The 24,625-nt window shown below is 44.7% G+C and overlaps 1 protein-coding gene across 5 annotated transcripts in view; it reads left to right on the forward strand.

Annotated features, from left to right (window-relative positions):
- Positions 1-24,625, forward strand: part of Pde10a (phosphodiesterase 10A) — a 487,897-nt gene that overhangs the window by 220,026 nt on the left and 243,246 nt on the right. The window lies entirely within an intron of this gene.

The following is a 24,625-nucleotide window of genomic DNA, read 5'->3' on the forward strand; positions in this document are numbered from 1 at the left end:
CAAGCTTCTATCTGAGTGACACCCTGCTCTGGGAGCCAAGCACTTGTGAGAGGGCGGCATCAGCCTCTCCTGATGAGCAGCATGACCTCTCGGCTGGGAAGGACACTAGCAGCCTTAGTATTAGAATTTGCCATATCCAAGGAAGAGCTTCCATCTGCAAAAGAGGGGATCCCCACTTCTTCATATAAACACTTGGTTCTCAGCCTTAGCAGCACGCATCTGGGAGCAAGATGAGAAACAGTGAACTCCCGTTGGTCATAAGAAGGAAGCCCTGTGGCTGGGTGTACAGAAAGAGGACCCCATTTCCTTGGTCTAGGGAAAACAGATGCCTGTGACCCTGGAATGAAGTCTGAGGCAAAGGAGGGTTGTGCCTTTGGTCTGGGGGGAGAAGAAGGTCATGACCTTGTTCTAAGGGAGACAGGAGCTCATATGCTTGGTCTGGGGGAGAGAAGCCTGAGTTCTTGACTACAGTCATTTGCTGTAGTGTCTGTCCCTAGCTGAGCTTGGACAAGGGTCCAAGATGTTCTGATTCCACAAATGCATGCCATTCTTACCAAATTTCAGTAGACTCTTGAATAGATATTTTTTGTTGGCTATTTTCTCACAGGGTGTTTCCAGGGGCTTTAAATGCTTTTTGTACATAGTTTTCACAGTTCCACTGGGGAGCAAGTCCAAGGAGCTCCTCACATTGCCATGCCGGAAGTCAGTCTCTGCGTGACTCACTCGTGATATTGTGTGTAGTGTTTGGCTTAGGGAAAAAGTCTCATTTATGCCTCTGTGTAGAAAAATTGTTCACTTCAGGGGAAAATGTGTTATAGAAATGTGGCTATAAAATAAATGCAGTTTTCCATTGACTTCATTTTCAGATAAGGATTAATTTCTAGGGGGGAAATCCCATAATTGACTGAATGGAAGGCTCTGGTGAATGCAGGGGAAGCTGCCAGCTCGTGAATATGGCGCTTCCAGGGAGGGAAGGCTCCCATCATGTAGGGTTTGGTGGTGGTGGTGGTCGATTGGTTGATTTTTGTTGTTGTCATTTCAATTTGGAGGTTTTTATTCTACTTTTTTATCTTCTCCTCAGCATCAAATTTTTCTTCTCATTTATCTTCTGTTCCAGACAGTTCAAAAATAAGCAAAATGAAAGTCTACCTTGATTCATAGAAGCCTAGCGCAGGACAAATCTTAGGACTCACAGGGAACAATCTCCACTAGTTTTATAAAGGAAGAAAATAAGTCTATTGAGTAAGTGGTTTCCTCATAGTCACTCAGCAGTGCAGAGGGAGTGGTAGAGACAGACAGACAGACAGACAAACAGACATCAAGTCTCCTGCCCTCAGCTACTACCCTCCTGCCCTACCTGTTGCTGTTATGGGTCACCTTGGCACTTAGATTTGAAGGGCAATGAATTCTAAACTCTGGCACTATAGGATTCAATGGGAATGTTTGTGCCTCTGACCTCTGACCTTCCATGTGGCAAAGGGTTCTTGTCCTCCCAGTGCCACTGCAGCATGCCTGACTAGGACTGAACTCTACAATTCATATCGTGCACAACAGCCTGAAGATTGTTTAACTTATAAGGCTGAGGGTAATGCTAACAAAATAAGGGGAGTCCCTCTTTCTGTGATTTGTAAGATGTGTTTGTATTTAATTAGCAATGAAATAAACCTTATGCCCTGCCGCTCACCCCTCAAAGAAAAGAAGGCAGTAAGAGGATGGACCAGTTTTTGTTCTGAATTATGTTGCATTTAGTGTGCTTTGAGTTACACATTAGCTAACATTTTTTTGTCCAGAATTATGTGGTTTTATGTGATGTTTCAACTTTTGTGTGTGTGTGTGTGTGTGATGTTTCAACTTGTTTCCATGAAAAGTAAAATATTTAAAGTAGATGCTATGAAGTCCAGAATACATTTTAGAAAAGTAGAAGTTGATATCCTATAATTGTGTATCAACTGGGGAAAAAAACCTTCAAAACATGGCTCTGAGCATTTGTGTGCACAGCAAGTGCTATTTGAAGTCTAAAAACTGCCATACTCGTGTCCATTTGTTACCTTCTTGCCTGAAGTTAATTGCTGCCAGAATTAAAACATCTCCTAGAGAAATGTAATTTGTGCCAAGATGTGGAAATACAATGTTGTCCTTTTAGATCTATGAGCATTGTTCAAATAAACCAGGTCCTGTAATCCAAGTGTGAAACTAGTCTTACACAAGGGCTGGTTCCAACAGAACCATGCTGGTAACCAGGAGTGTTATTCTTGTCTGCCATTTGTATTCTTGAAATCTGCAATTTCCAATGCTTCACCCAACCAGCAATTTCACACCATGGCCTTGGGCCAATATAGACAAACATCTAAATGAAATGTTACACAGGTATCAGGAGTGAAACCCAGGTCCCTGGAGCCAGTGAGGGGACATGTTGCTCATTCACCAACACAGCACTTCAGCAAATTAGAGAACATAAGATTTTTACAATTAAAATGTGACACCTAGAACTGACATATCTTTTAAACTCTTGAGATTACATGGACTTATTTTGTCCTCTCTATGCTATTAAAAAAGATAGGAAGGAGACGGTTTCCTGAAAAACATGCAAATGTAGCAGGCTTCTCTGTGTGGCACAGCCGTTGTGGGTTTAGTTGGAACTTGGAAATACAGTGCAGTATTCTGACTTTCCTGTTGTATTAGACACCTTCTTTTTGTGTGAGAGTTTTTATTCTGTTAGGAAAGGAGTGAAGGATGGATATCATATGACCAAAAATGCCTAGGCAGCTTGTAACTATAAGCTTCCTTTTCACTGCAAAGTCTATTGTCAAAGGTGACCAGGGCTTGTTAGCTTAATGTAGGTGTCACTGCCAAGGTGCTGTCTGACTGAGGGCAGGAGAATCACCACTGAGGCTGTCATTAGGTCTAGGAGGTTTAGCCACATGCAGGCAGCCAAACCATAGATGAGAAGGGGCCTGGGAACCTGTGGCTGGAGCAGGTAGGACCTTGGGCCAGTGACCCAGAGGCTGCACCCAGTGTTGTAGATACCACCTGTCAGAGCACCTAGCATGTCCCGCTGTCCCCCTTCATGGGTACTGACAAAGAGGGGATGGTTGCATCTTTCCCTTGGCTCTGAGGTGCAAGCCAAGCCCCTTACCCCATCCTATCTCTGCAGAACTGCTGGTGTGAATATGAGGAGAACTTAGCAAGCTCCACCCCAGTGCCAGCTTCCCTTATCATGTCACCATGGCTCTCTGAGGCTGAACCCCATTGTCACCTCTCCTTCCAGGCAGATGGATCTGGGGCTGAGGGAACATCTTCCTGTCTCGAGGAGGCTGATTGCCCCTCTGAACTCACTGCCTGGGAGCCAGATCTATATTGGAGGGCTAGTCTGCCGCTAATGAGGTACTTTCTAAATTACAGCTCTTACTTAAAGTTCCTGAACAAAAAGAGACCTATTCAAGACAGGGCTCATTGTAAGAACTTCAAGGGATGACAGGTGCTGCTGTCACTCCATTCAGCATGCATTCAAAAACTGTAAGGGATATAATTAAAATTCATGAATTCAATCAGTGCTCACTGAGTGCTTGTTTTAAAAGTGCAAGATAAAATGATTTAAAAAAAAGGGACCTGCGCATTTCTTATAAACTCAGGGTTTCTAAGCCAGTGGAACCTGAACCAAGCAGCTAAGCTGTGTGAGGGCTGTGAAGTGAGCCTTGGGTTAAAAGGTTAGGAGCAGAGGCAGCCCTGTTGGGATCAATGTGGGGATGGTGGCTCAGGGAAGACCTCCTGGGGACAGCAAAGTGGAGTGTGAGCAGCAGCGTGACAATATGTGAGGATCTGGCTCACATGGACAATAAGAAGTCTCAAGGTCTGTAGCCAGACAGCAGGAGACCCAGGTGAGCCAATGGTGTGAATTCCAAGGCAAGTGAGAAGGCCAGGGAACAGGAAGGATGAGGCCCACATTAGGGAGGGCCATCAGTCACCAGATTCTAGTGTTAATCCCATCCACAACCTCCCTCACAGACAGACACACCTGGAGTTCAGTGTGACCACACATCCATTACACCAGGTGAGATGGGGAGCCAGCAGAGCTGCGAGCACTGAGGAAAAGCTTGAGCAAATGCCCACAGGGAGCACACTTGGGAAACTGAGGGCTGCTCTGAGTGTGTGGGAGTCTGTAGGTAGGGAGGCAAGGCTGGAAAGCCTCACCAACCTCCTAGCAGACATGAGGAAGGGCTTGGACTTCCTCAGGAGCAAAGGGGCCTTTTCAGGGCTTTGCACTGGAGCGACATGACCAGTTGCCACTTCCAGAGCTCAGCATGCTTTAAAAGGAAAAGAAAGTAGGAAAACCAGACTAGAAGCCAGGCAGATGCGAGCAGCCTGATCCATAAGTGGTACATATGAGCATCTGTGGAGAACCATTCCAGAAGAATGGTGGCTGAAAACACCTCACTGTCCCCTCGAATGAATCCAGGTAGAGTAGAGAGAACCATATGACGAGGGAAAAGGTTTGTGGGAATTAGTGGTCCCAGTAGAGCAGATGAGTGGGTCTTGAGCTGACCACTCAACACTGAAGTGAAATGGGGCAAGCAGCAGCGTTGGCAGGAGACAGACCTGGATTCAAATGATACCTTCCCTAATTCTGCCGTGTGACAAAGAGAAGATAGGAAGTCACAGGAGGGAGCATCAACACTCTCTTGTGAACATGGTGAGCAAATGAAACCACACACTGCATCAAAAGCAGCTGACAAAAGAACGTCAGCAGTCTTAGTGACCTGGGAAAGAGACAGATGACTGACTCGTGATCACCTGAAGATTTATACTTAAAAGATGGTAGGAGCTGAAATTGTAGCAAAGTAGGGGAGGCCCTGAGGCACAGTAGCCTTCTGCCATTTGCAGTCCCATGCTCCACAGTTGCACTTACCCACAGCCAAACGAAGTCTGACAACATTACTTGAAAAGTTCTAGAAACAACCAGTTCTGCATGGTGTGATGAAATCTCTTGTCACCTGACTCCACCGTTGAGGCTGGCCTCCCACTAGTTACTAAGTAGCCATCACAGCTCACGAATCCACTGTCAAGGTATTACAGGGTTTGTGTTGAAGTAATTCTTACCATACTTATTAATGATCCCAAAGTACAAGAGGGGCACGCAGGCAGTTCAAGGACAAGCCATAAAATGCTTTCTTTAAGTGAAAAGATAAGAGGGCTTTGTGGGGGTTTTTGGTTTGGTTGTTTGGTTTTTGGTGTGGGGAGTCTTGCCCTTGCTAGGCAGGTGCTCTACTGCTTGAGCCATGCTGACAACCCTTTTTGCTTTGGCTATTTTTCAGAAAGGGTCTCTGCTTTTGCCTGAGCTGGTCTGGACTGTAGTTCTTGTACACATGCTTCCAGCATGGCTGGGTGACAGGCCATGTCCCAATGCCCAGTTTTTTTTCTTGAGATGGTGTCTTGCTTACTTTTTTGCCCAGGCCAACTTTGAATCACAATCCTTGTGATCTCCACCTCCCATGTAGCTGGGAAGACAGATATGGGCCACCATGTTGGGCTAAAAAGTTCTTAATACAGAAAGAAAAAAATATCGTACACTGAGACTGCAAAGATATTCAGTAAGAACAAATTTCCTTCTGTGCCTAATTTATCAGTTTAACCTTATCACAGGTCTGCATGAATAGGAAATATGTGCTATGTGTAGGGCTCAGTCCTTTCTGTGGTTTTGGGCAGCCACGGAGGGTCGTGGAACACATCCCCCTGGTTGAGGGTGGTCATTGCATCATTATCGTGCATTGAGGACACACTGTTGCTGGGGACTTTAAGAGACATTACCTCATTTAACCCTTAAAATGGTACAAGGAGTTAGATATGTTACATCCATTTTAAAGGTACTGAAACTGAATTGTCACCGTTTATGTGACTTGACCAAAGTCACACAGCTAATAAGAAACACAACCTGTATTGAGACTCTGACATGTTTTGTTTTGCTCAATTCTATGGGAATTCCATGCACTTCCTACAGAAACTGCCAATGGAGGACGCTGTGTTGATTTTCGTTTCTGTTTTCTAACACATGACTGAACTTTTTAAAATGTTTAAAAGTCATATGATTTGAGATGAAAACAATATAAAAAGCATACTTTGAGAAGTCTCACTCCAACCCCTACCGCTGTGCAGAACAGTACCATCTGTTCACACACACAAAGAGAGAGAGACAGACACACAGAGAGAGACAGAGACCATTTATTTCCTGACTAGCTTTCCAGAGTTTCTTTATACAATGAATACAAATAGGACTGTCTGATATTTTTACACAAAAAGTCACATTACACATTCCCTTTCTGCACCTCACTTTCTTCCATTGTCACTGTGCCCTGGAGCTCTTTCCAGATGGGCACCTAGATTACTGTGTTTCCCTGTGCTTGCTTGGCTGCCCAATGGTTTTTAATTAGAACTCGCTACCTGACAGTGACTTCATGATGAGCCCTGCTGGGTCCAGGGTGTGAGGCTGTGCTTCTGCAAGAGTAGCCAGTGACCACATTCCACAGCCTTGTGTCACACAGAGTGTACACAAACAGCTCTGCCACCTCCCGTCTCCCCATAGGCAAATATTGACCAGTCTCCTATTGACAAAAACCAAAAGAACCTTCTGCAGTGGTCCCTTGGAAACAGTGTCAAATTCACAAGAGTCAATGTTGAAAATCACTTCTTGCTAATGAAGTCGATTGGATAATATTTAAAGTTTGTGTAAAGATGAGGTCATAGTGCCAAGCCGGTGCCTTTTATTTCTCAGTCTTGTCAATAGTGAGAGTCTGTGATTCTTATCAGAGTGGAATAGCATGGAGCAGTCGTTTACCTCTCAGGTTCCTTTGATTCATAGGTAGGAAATCTCCCTGTGTAACACAGCTAGGAAACTTTCACAAATGCTTGTCTCTTGCAGGCAGCAGCCTCTGGCCACCTTCTGGGAGCCAGCTGGGGCAGGGACAGGAACTTGGAAGAGGAAGCTGGGTCTGCACACCAGAACCTACATAGGGCATGCAGGCAGCCATGTGGGTGGACACAAAGGCAGTGAGGGAGAAGGGAAACAGCTGTGCTCTGCATCGATTTTGGCCTGCTAATTCCCAGAGTGTAGACTCTCTTCCCTGACTATGCAGAACACCTGACACACAACAGTTACAGAACCTGAAAGAACTGTGTTTTAGCTTGTGTGATTCATGTTATTCTTCCGAAGCATGTACAATAGCCCTGGATGGGGCAGGCAGGGCTGTGGCTACACAGGTTGAGGTCTTAGAGTCCATATGGGCAGTGAGGTCCTACCCGCAGACATGCATTCCCATTAGCCAGCAGCCAGGAGCCCAGGTCACTCTAGCTTGTGTCTGTGTTCTCATCCAAATGCCTGATGTCTGGTGTACTCTCCAGGGTTTTATAAAAAGCACTTACAGAAAAATGTTGGAACAAAACAACCAATACAAATAATAGTCCACAATTGGATTGAAAACACAGCTACAAATGCACTTTACTTTAGTGTCCTTTGTTTTAGAAGTTGTGCTCTGCTCTCTAAGGCAAATTTCAATATTGTCACTTTAAGGATTCTGTCCTCACCTCAATGTTTAAATCAAAATGCAGAAGCTTGGCTTGGGGAGCGTGGCCACATCTTCTCCTGAGCAGTGCAGAAGGGCCTGTGAGATGCCAGGCATTCTCCCGTTCCAGTGATGTAACATACACTATCCCCATGGCATGCTGTAGCCTTCACCAGAGTCGAAAATACTGCTCTATCCGCTCCTAGTCTTGGACTTTGAACTCCAAAACTGTGATCTAAATAAACCTTTGTTCTTCACAAGCCAGCTGCCTCAGGTACTTCACTGCAGTAACACCAAGCCAACTAGTAGGAGTATGAATAGTGCAGGGTGTGATGGAGCGGCTGTCTGGAAAGATGGACAATACCCTTCCTCCCCAGAAAAGGAAGAGATTCCTGCCTGTGATCCGATGCTGGGAGCAGGCAGTGCTCCTTATTTAATTTACAGGCACAATTAACAGTGTGACGAGTTTTCTCTTGGTTAGCTCTGGAATTATAAGCTAACCCATGGCCCTGGAAGAAGACTGAGTCCCAAACACACAGAGAGAGCCTCACGCACAGCTTGCGGACCCTAGACTTTCCATTGTCCACAGACAGGCTACTGCTTTGATCACTTGGTGATGCTGGTGAAATGGGTTTCTGGGTGAATTTCCCACATTCTAGGTTAACGGTGCTGGGAGTCAGGTGCTCTAAGACAGAAGGAGAGGTAGGGTTGTTTCCCACATTCTCACAGGTGTGGGAGCCAGATGCCAGACAACCTAGCCTTTGGGAAAGGGGAAGTTGATTCTCCAGAGTCTCAAGGGATTCATGGATTACAAAGAGCAGAGCAATGCAGGTTACATAGGGATGCTTTAGCCTATTTCTTATGCTAGTGAGTAGCCTTAGTTAAAAAGTAATAACGCTAATTTCAAAACCTCATCAAGCTTTATGTAGAGCTGACGGAGGAATCTATTTCTAGACAGCCACAGGTTATGTTTAAGGAGGGAAGGTTAATATGTCACCATCCCTTCCCTGGTCCCCACAATGATGTCATTCGTTCAACTGATCACAGTTGTATTCAAAATATGAAACCATGACAGAGCAGGTGAAAGGAACTTACAGCCATCAAACACTGCATAGAACTTTCAGCAGAACATCCAGTAAGTTTTATTAAAGTCAAACCTTGTAGGTTGCTACATGAGGTCAAGCTCTGAACGTGGCCTTTGGGCAAACATCACTATGGCACCCACACTAGAAATGAGGACAGGGAACACAGGGATGTGAGAGTGAACAAAGTGCTTTGGCCTCTGAGTGGTAATTCAGGAGCAAGGGTAATACTGCCTGTGCACCCCACAACTCAAACAGCAGCACGAGCAGCCCTAAAGAAGGCTGGCCAAAGAGGGAAGACACCAACAGGGAGCAAGGAGATAACCTGGAAGAAGTCACTAATGCATTTGCTGTTCCTTGAGCAAGTGTTTATTAATTTCAGGTGGGTGGCAGGGGTGGTGCTCACCCACGCTTGGCATGCATTTGTGGAACACTTGTGTATTGAGTATCTGTGTGCACCAGGCTGCTCTAAGACTTGGGATGCAGCAGTGAGCCAGACACAAACACTGCTGCCCTCTGGGATCCTAGCAAGAGGAGACACAGTAAGGAAGTGCTGGCCAAGAGAGCACGTAATGGACTCTGAATGCTGTACAGAAAGGGAAGGCCAGGGCTTGGGGAGAGGCCTGCAGTGTTAAATAGCTCCAAGGGAAGCCTCTAGAGCAGGTAAGAATGTGGGATCTGGACAGGAGCATCCTAGGCAGAGGGATGGCAGGTGCCAAGGCTGCCCAGGAAGAGGCCAGCGTGGTTGGAACACAAGAAGCAATGGCAGCTCCATGAACTAAAGGGGACATGAGTCCCAGAAGTCATGGAGAGTGGCAACAGAAAAAATAACAAAAGTTAACCAAGAAATACTGTCAATCAATTGTGTCCAGGGCACACTGAGCACACATTCAGCCTAGGCTGTGTCCCAGCTGACCACAGTCATGACTGCGAGGCTCAGTGGGACAGCCTAGGGACCAGAGGGGACTGCACGTGAAAAATCAGGGAGGTTGTGACATACTTTGCCAAGTATGTTATTTTAAGTATAACAAGACGTGGTACTTAAACTTCAGTTATCTAGATAAAAAAGGGCCTCAAATTATTTAAGGAGGATCTCAGATTAAGGACATCACAGATGAGCCCTGGGTCTCTTGTACCCACAGCGTGTGTAGGCAAAGGTGACTACAAAGCTGACATGCAGAGATGTGTGTGTGTGCGCGCTTCTTGTCCTACCTAAATGAGTGCTGTCTGATTTCTTCTGCGACGTCCGTTGCCTGTGCCTGTGTTGTGTCCTACAAGTGCGCGCCCGTCCATGATGCCCCTCGGCCCCACAAAGGCCCTCAGTATCCTACATGGCATTCTCTAACCCAGGTACCTGGGGGACAGAGGTAGGAGGATCTTGGCGTGACACCCTATATGGAAAAGCAAAAGGACTGGGGTGTGGGTAAAGACAAGCACTGAGGTTAGTACTGATGCCCCCAAAAAGGTCGTCTTGAAATTTTATTTGAAAATTGTCTCTTTTTCTATAGTCATGATTTAGGAATCTGGCTTTTTCATTCCTTGTTGTAGAGGTGGGTCTCTGTTTTCCACCTGGGAAAGTGGTTTCCTCATAGTGACTCCAATACCCATCGCAAAGGCACAGTGGGCAGGCCAAGCTCCCTGCAGGACTCAGTGCAGGTACCACCATTCTGAAAGGAGGCCCGAAGTTGGCCTATCAGGCACCAAGATGAAAAGTCTCCAAGCTAGGAGCAATACATATGCAATTTCCCAAGTCCTTTTAGAGCTCAGAATTATAGGCTCCATAGTAATGTCAAGAGGTGAGCACAAAGAAGGTTCTTCGACTTGTTCCCCTAAAATACATAGGAGAATATGGATGTGTTTGGACAGAAGGTAATGACTGTTTTTTTCTTTTTGGTGATACAGAGGTTTGAACTCAGGGCCTTGCTATCTACCACTTGAACCATGCCCCCAGCCCTTTTTCCTTTAGTTATTTTTCAAATAGGGTCTTGAGTTTATTCCCGGGACTGGCCTGGACGTTGATCATCCAATTTGTGCTTCCCTCATTGCTTGGATGACAGGCGCACGCCACACCATAACCCCAGCTTTTGCTGGTAGAGATAGGGTCTCTTAAACTTTGTGCCAAACCACCCTTGAACCAACATTGTCCCAATCTCTGCCTCCTGAGTAGCTAGGAGAGTGGGCCTGAGCCACCACGTCTGGTCCCAATGAGTGTATTTTACAGGAAGCATTTGTGTGTATGTGTGTTACACAGTGGAAGAAATTGTCCGAATTTCCCTCGTCTTTATCTAAAAATTGTCTGCAGACTGAGACTCAAGTTCAAGGTCAATTGATGTAAGCAAGACACTATTATTTTTTCTCATGGCGCCTGAGCGGTGCCTGTCTCCAGAGAAAGCACCTTTGGTTGTAGCTGGAAGTTTGCCTTCTGGGAGGGCGGAGAGAAGCAGAATTCTCTCCTTTGTGTTCTCAGTGGAGGTTGCTACAGCCTAGTGTGATCTTTCTTTTTTTTTTTCTTTTTAGCAGCAAGTAAGTTAAATTTTAGAACTGGCAAAATGTTACACACAGTCTTAAATCTTTCTTTGCGGCATTACTCTCAAAACTTTAGAGGGAAAAAATCATGATGTTTTCTTGCCGCTCCCCAAGACAGGTTATACTCCCTAAGAGAGAAACCAAAGACCAAGGACCATGTACTTCTCCCGTGTCAGTCCTACCAGAGTTCCTAGCAGTGCCCAGTGGGACCCGTCATGGGCCCCTGACTGTCCTCAGCAGAAAACACCCAACAGTTTCTATGACAACCAGAAGATGAAAAGTGCTCCTGAAATGCCGCTTCCAAAACTTTGCTCTCTGCACCCCTAAATTGGACCCACAAAATCTGTGTCTGCAAAGGAAAGAGAAGGCACACCACTGCGCACAAGGCAGAGCCATCGGGAACGCTCTGTAGGTCATGGGCCCACCTTCACTGTGTATCTTTTCCCACACAGTGAGATAGAACAGCCTTCTACTTGTAGGAGACCGGGGAGATTTTCTCAGCTCTACTGTCCTCTGCCAGCTTTCACAGCACCTCCAGGGGACCAGGATGAAGCAGCAGTTGTCTGGTCCTCAGGGCAGAGGGACCAAGCTGGGAGAGAAGCAGTTCTCCCTTCCCATAGACTTTCTGGTCTGATCCCAGACTGTTCCCTGGACACGGTAGGAAGGGTGGGAGGAGGTCCTTCTCAACTGTCTATCGCAAGTTAGGGCCCTGTTTTTCCTGTTACTATCCGAGGCTACTGTAGCATACAGATTTTGAGGTGATCTGTCTAAATTAGTTCTTAGATAGAGCTAAAGTACCTCACCCTTCTCTTGCCACTTTACCTGGTGTGAGGTCAGGTCCATGCTGCCTACCTGGAGAGGCTGTTCTGAAGATAAGCAGAGACAATCCACGGGAAGGCCCCTTAGAGCCAAAACTTAGGCTCGCTGACCCAGCTGACCACGTGTGCATCTTAAAACATCTATCATGCATGGCACGTTTTCAAAGCACCCTTGGGGGAAATGCAGAAATGCCACGTGGATGAGAGCAGTGCGACTTCTTTCCTAGGCAACCTTCCATCCTCTTCCATCTAGCAATGCGTCCCCAACACAAAAGAGCCTGGAAACCTGGGTGTCTCCGATCTCTTTCTAGAAGAAAGCAGACCACAGATCCTCACAGATCACAGTTGATCTGTGGCTGTTGCTAGGATCAAGTTTCCTGCACTCATAAGAAAGAATGTGCATGCTAATTTATCATTCACAGGAGCTAATGTACAAAAGCTGTTAGCACAAAGAGAGAAGGAGGGAGGGAGAAGCCGTGTGTGGGTGGAGGAGGGCTGTGATCCGGCACCCAGAAGGAGTTTGAGACGAATTCTGCCTGCGACACGCCTGGGGCAGCACTGGCACAGAAGGGGTAAAGCAAGTAGAATGCGAGAAGGGATGATTTTAATAACTTTATTTTGGAATCCAAGTGGAATGTTGACGAGGACTTTGGCCTTTCCACTTCTATCTAATTTGTTTTTAAATCCCAAAGGCTATAGCTTCTGAAAAGAGAACAGCAGATTTTTTTTCAGGAATTCCCAAGAAAAAGGTTTCAATTCAAAGGTGTGGTTTGCCAACAGAGAAAAAAGTCATAGGGAGGGAGGTCAGTCGGAAGGAGGAGGGGGAGTCAGAGAGAGGGGAGGAGTCAGGCTTTTCCTGAGAAACCTGCTTGTGTGTATTCACAATTTGTACATGCCAGCATCTATGTATGCACATATGTACACATCACACAAACACACATGTATACACACATACACACAGAAACATGTGCAAACATCTGTTTGCATATGCATGTGCACACGAACACACGTGTATACATACACGCACACATGTTATATGGACAAGCATGTGTGCACACATGTACATTTAAATACATCTATATGTGTTTATAAGCACAGATGTACACAATGCATATGTGTTTATAAGCACATGTGTACACACGTACACACATGTACATAAAACACTCATCTACCCAGTGGACTTTCATGGACTCTTTCCTGAAACCTGCCAGGCAGGGTGGCAGGCTGGAGCTCCAGAATCACACGGAGTTGCAACTGGGGTCTGAAGCATGTGGAAGCAGAATTTCTCTTTCCTTAAGGAACCTCGGGTTTCACTCCTTTCAACTGATTAGAAGAGTCCCACACATGTCGGTCATCTGCTTTAGTTCCTCAAAGTGGACTGATCCAAGCATTGGTTTCATGTACCACATCTCATCTCCACAGCAACATCTAGTCCAGTGTTTGCTCAATCAACGGGGCACCGTGGCCCAGTCAAGTAGACACACAAAAGCAACCATGGTGCCAGGCAGGAGGGAAGTAGGCCACTTGAGCAAGACTTTGTACTTTCTCTCTGGAAGTCATCCAAATAGTCTCACACCTTGGGAATGAGGGAGTACCTGTCATATTGGGATTGACAGCTTGGATGGTCCTGGTGCATCCTGAGCTCTGGAAGGTCTTTCTTCCATTCACTCCCAAGGCCTATCCCAACAAGAGGGGGGGAATACTGTGACCAGCTGGCCTGTCAGCCTCCTCGTGCCACACCCTCGGTGCAACTCGGCCCAGACACACAGGATGCTGAGTGCACCAGCATCTTCTGCTTCAGGAAGGATGGAAGCCAAAGTCCCTGCTGATCACATGGCCCCCAGCCTGCTCGCCCACTCCGCTCCAGCACAATGGCTTGGACTGGGCCCTCTTGCCTCCCCTCCCTCCAGCCTGGGCTCACACACCAGCTTGTTCAGGCCCAGCACTGCAGCCCCTCCCAGGCTCTGCTTCTCCTCCTTGCACTTATAACAACCTCCCACATGACACGATTTACTTATTTACAGTGTATTTGCCTTTCTGGAATAGAAGTTTCACGAGAGCAGAGTTCTGTCTGTCTGACTTACTCTTGTGGTTCACCATACCTAGAATGATGCCTGGTGTATAGGAGTTAACCCATTAATATTTGTTAATGGAGTGAACCAATCATTTTCCCACCTAGTGTGAGGGTGGGCACTCAGCTGCCCCTCCTCTGCACTTCTGGGCTTTTCTCATCAGACTGACCAAGGTGACATGGGAAGACTAGGGTCCTTTTCCTTCTTCAAATTCCCTCTGGGGCTGTAGACACAAAGGCCCTGTGCACATGTGCCCATCAGATGTAAAGTGATCTCTGCTGACTAGCTGTCGAACCCTGATGTTCTATGAAAATTTTGAATTTAAGATTTTAAAACTTCTTTCCCTTTTTTAGCAACTAGACTATACTTTGAGAATAACTGCTTGTCAGACAAATAATAATAAATAAACAAGTGGCTTGTCTTTTTTATTGGCCTGTGTGTATATAAAAACGGTTCATGTATTGCCAGACATCGAACAATTTTATTTACAGTTTCTAGTAATGAACTGTAGAGTTTTATGCTTTTTGCTTAACACATGACTTCCCAAACAAAAGCAAGCAAACAAGGCAGATACTTAAATTCCAGGCTTGGAAAAATATATCAGACTTGCTTATTTGCAGAACAACAACTTTATGTTACAAAGTTGGCCAGAGTTTTAGGGCTGACACACGAGTAGAAAAAATGTGATTTGTTAGCATCAAGTTCTCTTGATGCTTTTGTCCCCCTTCCCATCACTAAGGTGCTTATTGTGAAAACTCAAGCTTGAACACCTTCGTCCTTTATCCTGGGAGAAAAGATACTGAGTGCAGCTGGAATGAACAAGAAAAAGACTCATAGAGGAGGACAGGGTCTAAGAATGGACAAGGAAAAGACACTAGAGACACATCAAACATCTCCTACCTAGTTTTAAGGCTTGGGGATGGCATGCACTCACAAAGCAGGAAGAATCCCCAATTGTAAGTTTCTTCCCAGGTACTGAGCACTCGTTCTGCCTCTGAGCCATCAAAATTGGGAGGACCATGACAGTGCAGCAGGAGAGGCTGGGAGCATCTGCCCCTGGCTTTTGCTTGGTCTGAATAGTTCAGGAACAGTGGGGCAGGTTGGGAGCTCACTGGCTAAACATACAAGTCAGTCCAGGTGTCTCAGGTCCTAGTCCTCATACAAACAGCAGGGCCCAGTCACCAGACGCTGTACTAGGGATCCTCCTGCCTCAGCTTCCCAAGGTGTGCACCACCCCTGTGTTTGTCTTTTGCTTTAGCTCTAGTAATAGTTCTATCTCCTGAGTGCTCGCCACCTGCCAGGGACAATTCCAGGCATTTTACAAACATAATCTTACACGATTCTCACAGCAACAGGCAGAAATGACAAGAAACGCTCTTGCTTCCATTCTAAAGATGGAGGGTAAAGCTCAGAAAAGCCTGAATTTTGTCTGGGGACACACACTGGGAAAGGGGTAAAAGGAAGATGCTAGTCTGAGCCATGTGGCCACGTGTCTCCAGAGCTGACCAGCTCAAAGTTTGATAGTCTCATCATACACATGGCACCAAGAGTACTTTTTAAATACTTAAAAGTAGAGATGTGGCATGTCACATTCCATTCCGTAATCCAAAAACATGATATCGTGCCTGACAGCGTTCTCACCTGCTTGGAAATTAAGAAGCCTCTTTTGTAGAAGTATTCATCAAGGAGGACATGGGTTATACAGAAAAAAGCTGAAACTTAAAACCATCTAGAAATACATGAAATGGAGAGGATCTTATTCTGTGACCTATGGCATCCCCAGGAGCAACTTGGGTGATGTGAAAGAAGAAAGACCGAGAAAAAAGGAGCCGCAGCTCCATCACAAAGATTAGGAAACAGGGCTTGGGCGTGGTTGCTCCGGGGGCAATCTCCATAATTATTATTAAACAAAAGAAACAAAAACACCAATGTGAAGAGGGAATGAATTGCGACATTAGAAACATATAAAATAAGAGAAAAGTGGCCGGGGAGACCTGAGCTGTGGGGTGAGGAGGTCTCAGAATTCTTGCCTGGACTACTGGTTGGTGCAGCCACTGTCCCTCAGAAACTTGGTTTTAATCCCTGACCCTCCAAAGCCAACAGAGAGGCTACATTGATCTGATAAATACAGCCACACTGTAACATTGAAGGACATGTAATTAAAAATAAGCGGCTATGATCTTCTTAGTTTGGAAAAGCAGGCATGGAAGTAGGGCATTGACTCCCTGAGGAGCCGGTACTCAGGCGCTGGGACCATCACAGTCCGTTCAGAGGCCTGCAGGGCTGCACGCTGTCCTGGCCAACCCGCCAGCCAGGCTCACTTCTCACGGTGGAATCCGTCGCTCCTTCTTCAGTCTACTTTGCTTCCGGAAAAGTTCAAATTTTCACGAGTTCTTTTCTTCAAACTGCTTTCCTGGTCAGTTCACCTCGATCTGACAGATCTGAGACCCACTAAGTGGTTAGTTTAGGCTTAGTTACCAAGAGTGGTGAGGGCCTTGCTGGCACCTTGTTTAACCTATGGTAACATCAAGCTGGTATTTAAGATCCAGCAAAGCCTGGCAACTTCAGTCAGCAACAGTGGATCACTGGAATTTTTAAAAGCTTTGATCACGCTAAAAGAAATTGCTTAATACTGTAACTGTTAAGATAAGTATGAGTAATGCAAACCTTTATGTAATTAATGAGGTTTTACAATGGACTTTGTGGTGATCTTTTTAAACAAATAGAATAAAATTCTAAATGCAAAAAGCACTCATTAGAATTCTGGGAATCTCTTGGCAAGCCAGGTTTACCTCCTTGTGTTCATCTCTCTTCTGAAAATCTGCTTATATCGGATTTAAGTCAAGTTTCAAAAGAAAAATAAGTTCAAAGTTCACCTGCATTTTATGGTTACTTAAGAATCAAGGTTTGACTGAAAAGAGATGGCATAGACTTTCATAGTGCAAACTACTAACCCAGCTCTAAAACAAGGCTATATAATTCGCGAACTTGTTTTTATAGGGGAACAGTATTTTAATTGAGGTCCCTCAGAAGTGATCTTGCTTTAATAAACACAGAGATCTGGGAATACTGACACAACATACTGACATAGAGAATAAAGCACTTGGTGTATATCTACAGAGGATATCAAAGCCTAATTAAGTCCTGCATAGTTGTCTTTCATCAGTTTTATAATCTGTGTATGCCTAAATCCTAGCTGCACTGAGGGACTGTAATGGGTAGTTATAGGAGTGAATTAGCTGAGCCTTTGAGTACAGGCATCATGAATACTTCATAGAGAGCCTACCAAAAGGTCACCACAGAGATGGCAGAAGGAGCAACCTATCTTCCTCTCCTGGGTTGACAGTAAGAGGCTGTGTGAAGGTGCTCACTATCAGTTCTGGACATTAACTGACTGAATTTAGGCTTTCAGGGGTTATTTGTGTTTCCTTGTGGGTTGTTGTGCTTATTGTATCTGTTAAAAAAAAATAAAATCACCATATAAGCAAAATAGTTAAACACTAGTCTATCTCTGGATGGTATTTATTTTTTTTTAAAAAGAAAACTTTTGGCATTTTCAGCAAGGCTCATTTGCTCTTGAGTCTTCAAAAATAGTGAAAAGTAGGCCAGCCATGGTGGCATGCACATGTAATCCCAGCTATGAGAGAGCTCTGAGGTCAGTCCCAAGTGACAGCATGAGACCTTATCTGAAAAACAAACTAAAGCAAAAATGGCCTAAGGTCATGGATCTGGTGGCCAGGCATTTTCACAAGGCCCTGAGTTCAAACCCCATCCTGCCAAAAAATTATATATAGATTGAAAAGATAGAAGAAAGGATTTTGGGTGTTTTCACCATACAGAAATGGTACATGGGAAAATAGATACATTTATTCTGCTTTAAACATTACACAATGTGTATAATTACCAAACATCACAAGGTCCCCCACAAACATCTGTAATTTTTATGTTTTTATGCATTAGTTAAAAAAAATTAAAGCGTTCAGAAAAAAATGACAAAAAACATAGATTCAAGGGACCAATTTGTCAGCCTCATTCCTCTCCTGCACTGCTTTAGCTCATCTCCCAACCCGCAGATACCTCCTTCAAATTTGGAAATCTCCCTTCATTTCCTACTTCTGTGTGAACATCATTTGCCAGCTGCTTCACCTTCTGTTCTTGGTCACTGAAGTCGGTGCTTAGGTGGTCCCAGGAGAGGGACATGGGGACCGAGTGTCTAATGGATGCCAAGTCTGTTTGGGAACAAGAAGAACCCTTGGAGATGGTTAGACAACATTCTGAAAGTTCTCGATAACACAGCACTACGCATTTAAAAGTGGTTAAAACAGTAGGTCCTATGTTCCGTATAGCTTACCACAATAAAAACGATCAGTATTTATATACAAAATAGTGACCTTCTTCCCCAAAGGGTGGGATTCAGCACAGATACACTGAAAACCTGTGAAGTCAGTCCCCTCAACAGGTAGTGTAACACCTGCACTTGTAGGAAATATTGCTTAAGTCAGTGTTTCTATGATGGCTCACGTGTTAACTACGTAAGGTTACCAGAGAAAAGGTTCTGTAGTTTTAGGTTGGTTTTAACGAACTTCCATTTTTTAATGGAGTGGGAGAATCATTCTGGATGCATGTGACATCGTTGCCTAACCTTTAGACTGATTGCCTAGCTTTACCTGTGAGCTGAATCTGAGTTAAAAATGTGCCATTCAGTTTCTCAGTGTCCCATGGCGAAGGCTGGGCACTGTGGTGAAAAGCAGCTGCAGCTTCTTTGTAACTATGATAAACTTGTCTTGAAGCCACCCAGGGCTTCCTGTGGTTTACTCAAATGCATTTTGGTGACTCATGTTAAGAAGTGTAGTAAGGCCATGTCAGCCTATGTCCAATGAAACAAATGTCCTCCAGTGAAGATGTTCACACAGGACCAGAGGCCCTGCCATCAGACCCTTTGGGAAGGACACAATGCACCAAATCTATCCAGAATGCATCCGGAGCTCTCTCCTCTCTCTCTCTCTCTCTCTCTCTCTCTCTCTCTCTGGCTCCCCAGGAGCTGCCATAACCATCAGTGTGTGGAAGGGTTACCGCTTCTGGCTTCCTACTATGTGGCCAGCTTGAGCCAAGACTTCTAGACATGTCTTCTTATGTAGCTTGTCCACAAGTTACAAGCTTGGGCTCTGGCCAGATGAGTCCTTTTAAAGTGACCAATATGACATGGAAACATTGCCAAGTATAATAAGTGCCATTTAGCCTTGGCATATCCTTCTGGGAAGGTTGAACACACCCTGTTTGCAACTGTGGTGTCCTCAGAGCCTGGAGGATGACTGTCTGGAAATAAGCAGAAGGTAAAAATGGCCATTTCCAATCAGGAGTATACATTTCAACTTTAATATAGTTTTTCAAGTAAGGCTATGTCTGTCTATCTGTCTATCTACCTAGTTACTGACAGCAGGAAGAGGGGCTGAGTCCCTATTTAGGATTACTCTGAACATATAGGTGTAGGGCACAAGATTTCTGGACACTCCCAGTGTAATTCTCTACCAGCATTGGCGTGCTGGCGGGAGACGGAGAAAGTAACTTTCATGCCATCGTCAGTCACACAAAGGAGCCCGAGACCTGGACTCAGGTGAAGAGACTTGTGTACTGTTGGAAACGATGAAATCCTGGCCAAATGACTGCTTCAGTTATCCTCCATTGTCAGAATAAGTGGGCAGAAAACAGCTCTGGAGTAAGGGAGGTAGTCCCTCTCTGGTCACATTGCCTTTGCTGATGACAATAACATGAGATTGAATATGAACACAAAGTTATTGATCCCAATTCTGAACTAAGTACAATGAATGTAGCCAGCGAACCGTGGGAGATACATTGCATAGCCTCAAATACCCCTACTTCCAACTACCAATCTGATAGATGTAGGCAGATTTCAAGTGCTGAAAAAAACTAGGCTACTGATCTTTCATTTCTGTGAGTTTTATTTCTTGGGAGTCAATTTCAAAAGATTTAATATAGAAAGTTGTGCTTATACCTCACACCATGTAGCTATTATAGATGCTGACGGATGGTGTGTGCTGATGGTCTACACTAGATCCAAATTCTTCCAAACAATGGCCAGGACACTGTTCTAACATAGTGTGACACCTACCACCACATTAACTACCTCCCCCCGCCCTCCCCCCACCCCGCTCCAATTTTGCCACTTTAATAAGAGAAGCTTGGAGCGAAAGCATTGCTTTCTCCTCTTTAAAACCTGTCGTCTTCCTGAGTCGAGGCCTGACGTCGAACCCTTCCCTGCCAGTGAACTCTGCCAGCCTCAGGTCCTTGAATGCCATTGAATTCTGGTCCAGATGGGGACAAACTTGGAGTGCCTACTTGTGACCGGGCCATGCCCTGCTTTGCTTTTCAGATTAAACAGAAAGGAATCAATTCTTTGAATGAAGTGAGCCATTTTGAACCTTATTTTTGAGAGGGAGCTGGAAAAGCCAGTGATGTTTCTTTTTCCTGTCACTGCCGCAAAGCCCTTACGTACATGTCAAGGCCCATTGTAAAAATCTGACTCTTAAAATTAAAAACATTGGTGAGGAGAAGATACCCAAGCAGTAGATAAAGACCTGCTTGTTTCAAATGATACCAACAGCGCACAATTCAACCATTACATAGTGGCTGGCGTGGGCTCAGACATGAGCGTGGGGGCAAATTCTGGAGAGTTGGGGCACCCCTTGGCACCTGGGTGCACACTGGCCATGATGCAGCATACAGGACATGCAAGGACACCTTCAGTGATCTCTGGGCCCTCGGCTGCCCTTCCTACTCTAATGGGTTAAACCAGACTGTAGTCTCTGAACTGTTTTCCTCTTTTCAGGCTTCATTATTGTTGATATTGGTAGTCAACTTTCTAGATGTGATTCTCTTACTCTTCCTTTATTTGATTCTGAAAATGAGGTCTCAGATAAGTTGGTATTTAGTTTAATTATAAACTTGTAAAGAGCTTGGTGAAAGTACTGGTTATTTAAACAGAACTCCTGGCTGCATTCTAATCTGTATCTGATTTTGAGAACTGGAAACTGTTTCAGCATTCTAAAGTGATTTGACATAGTTTCAGGACAAATCTTTGAAATTTAATTCTATGTCTTAACACAGCATAATATAACCTATACTGGCTTAGAGTTTCTCTTATTAATTTGTTTGAAATTGCAAAAGTAACGATTAAAGATCTAGGAATATGAGTAATGGTTGCAGGTGCTGGTTTTTAAAAAAATTTTTTATCATCTTTGGTCTGTTTTCAACACTGTCCCATTCAGTACATTGACTTTAATGATACTTTCCTTATTATAATGGCCTTGTTTTTGTCTTTTTAGGCTTAACTATGATGATACTGTAAGAATGCTCTCCTCACTTTAGTCAAGACTTGTTAACATCAGCAGTAATAGAAATTGGTAATCATTTGGTATGCAAGTGACAGGTAGGACAGCAATTACTGAGCATCTGCTGTATACTGGCCTTTATTAATTGTTACAGATGGTCACACCCCTGATATCAAGTTGTTGAAAATAGAATTGTCAATGAAAATCACATGGGCACTAATTTCCTTGAGATTCAATGCATCGTGAATATGTGCAGGTAAAATTCATAAGTTTCAGGAGTCTAGACAACAAAAGTATGATGGCTTAGGGATGAGGAAAATTAAAGGAGGCTTCCTGGAAAGACAAATTTCCACCTAGTAGTAAAGGGTTCTTTGGGCTTGGGAGGTCGTGAACTCCAGTGTCACCATACCAGTGAATAAACGATTTCATGAAAATGCAGAGAATACAGAGTTTGTGTATATAAGACATATATGTTCATACTTTATAGGCTTTAAACTTGTGAACACCAGACACTTGCTTATGAATTATTTTGCTAAGTATTTTAAATAAGTTACAAAAATTAAAATAAAAATTTAATTGCCTATCTATCTTATTATAGACCTCTCTGTTTAAATAGAAGAGCTTAACATTTAATCTTTGCTTTTACATGTTAATAAAGGCTATTAGCATTTTAAAAGAGAAAACAGGTTTTTCCAGAATCAATGATGTAAAATTTAGAACTGTAAATACTGTGAGCACTAACAATGAAAATTGCAAAATGAAATCAGTTGAGGCAGAGCTGCGTGTTTACCTAAAAGTTTGTAAAATATTAAGAATATTAGCTATGAACCTAACATGTTATTAAAAGGGATGTATCATTAAACTTTATTAAAGAAATTTTATAATTTTTTGAGGAAAACCATCATTTAAACATAGACTTAAACTTCACCCATGCTTTCAAGTGTTTTTAAGAGAATGTAATTCAAATTAGGTAGTAAGCAGGCAGGTATGGTTTCCAGCAAAATGAATTTTTAGGCATAAAACACTAAAAGTAAGGTAGAATTAACTTGAATTAAAAATAGCAATGATGGAAGAGCCTGTGCGTGGGTCCATAATGGAAGGCTTCACTTAAAACTTGTTCTTGGGCATTTCCTTGGCAAAGGGCACAGACACCTGCCTCACATTCTTTTGCAATGTTGAGCTGGGAGTAATTAGGTCACCGCAATTTTGACACCTTTGCTGGAGTTAATTGTTCTGTTAATATCCTTTGGGTTTTCATCCCTTGCCATCTGGGGTAGCACTTTTGAGCTGAGAGGGAGGAAACCCATTTACTGAACCCAGATCTTTGCAAAGTGCGAGTTCTGCCATCACTCCTTCTATGCTCCTAACAAGTACAGCTGGAATTAAGTTGTACTACAGTGGAATGACATTGTGACAGGTAACTCTACCTCTAAGTTTGTAAGGATGACCAGAATGCAGTGCGTTCACTCAATTTTAAAGCAGAGTATTTATTCACAAACGGTTTGGAGTGATAGATGTTTTGGTACACACTCTTCTGCCTTTCCTGATAAATCACTAGAGAAACTCAAAGGGAAGGAAAGGAATCCACAAGAAACACATTCCACAGGTGTAGCCAAGACTGAACACGTGGTGAGAGCCATATCTGTATGTTTGTAATTCAAATCTTTACCCAGGCAAGAGCTGTGGAAGAAAGGCAAAGCGACTGTGCCCGTGAGACTTACGTGAACAAACGTGGACCAGAATTAAGGAGAGAAAGCATGGATCAAAGTGTAACTGCTTATTTAGTAAACACCTCCTCGGACTGTTCCTTTTCCGTTTTTATGCTTTGTGATTTTTTAATTTGTTCAGGAATCGTGTCCCTTCCAGCGAGCAATCGGGAGAAAAGAAAGATGAAAAAGAGAAAGAAGGTTGATTCTGGAAAAGGGTTAATGAGAACTCTAGCTTTTGTGTCCTGATTTACACAAAGACTCACAGAACAAAACCTTGATGTTTTTCCACCCCGCCCCCTGTGCCCTCAAGGTGGTTTATATCCAGGTTAAATGCAAGTGTTTTTGTAACTAGAAAATCGCTCTAATGGCTCCCCAAAAATGCAACCGATAAACCTTAAGCAGCGAGAAGAAACATTTTGGGTGTAAAGAATGAACGATAAACACTCCAAGGAGAAACTCATCTTTCCCTAAATATGTGGAAGCCCCTTCCGTGGGAGGGTCCACTCTGCCGCAACGCGCGACAATTGCGACTCCCAACCAAGTAAGAAGTGTCGGGGCTGCGCGGCGGGAGCAGCGAGAAGTCGAAAGTCGCGAGGCTGCAGCTCGAGACCAGGCGGCTTCGCTCCATCTGTCTAGTTTTATTCTCCCCTGGAAGAAAAAAATGCAAAAGCAACGGCACTGCGTCCCCAGCCCCCGAGGTAAGAGTCGCCAGAATCATTTTGTTTTGTTCTACAGATTTATAGATTCCGACCAAAGTGAGTATCAGGACTGGTGCCCGTTATACGCGACACCCAAGTCTGTCCCGGAATCGCCGAAACGTCCCTGGATTTCCCTGGAGTTGAATCCTGCAGGAATCCCTGGAATTCCACCTGCTCGGTTTGGTGCACACGCAACTATGCCCTTTTCTACTGTTGCGGGTTTGGATGAGAGTCGGGAAAAGCATTGATTAAGGAAGAATATGCAGCTCGCTTCCAAATAAAAACATGTGAAACCCGATAGAGGGAAAACGTGGAGGGGGAGAAATGGCCTGGGGGCGGGGCGCATTTATAGAGCCCCATCCTATGTCAGCAGAGCCACTGCACCTAAGCGCACGCCTAAAGCTCGGTAACCACTTTGCCCTGCGAGCAAGCTGGGCTGTGGCACGCGTGCTGTCCACTAGGGAAGGTGACCTAGTTCAGGAACCTTGGACAGCCTGTCCCACCTTGGGGTAACAGGGTCTCACTCTCCTCCCAACTCGGATCCGGCCCATCGCGGTGGCTCCGCCGCGCGTGCCAGCTGGGACGCGCACAGCTAGCTGCTCATCTGTGCGCTCCAGCTCTCCAACTTCCTCAAACTTCGGCAACCGCTCGTTCTGAGCGCCCATTGGGCGGCATGGTTCCCTTCAATAGCAACTGTCTGGATTTAGGGCTGCCAAAGAGGAGGGGGAGGGAGTCCAGGAAAGATGCGGGTGGTGTTTGAGCCATAGTTTGTTCTTTCTATTCTCTAGCCCCACCGGGGTAAGCCGGGAGTGTGCGCA

Source organism: Castor canadensis, chromosome 1, assembly GCF_047511655.1.
Source record: "Castor canadensis chromosome 1, mCasCan1.hap1v2, whole genome shotgun sequence".
NCBI classification, from domain to species: domain Eukaryota; kingdom Metazoa; phylum Chordata; class Mammalia; order Rodentia; family Castoridae; genus Castor; species Castor canadensis.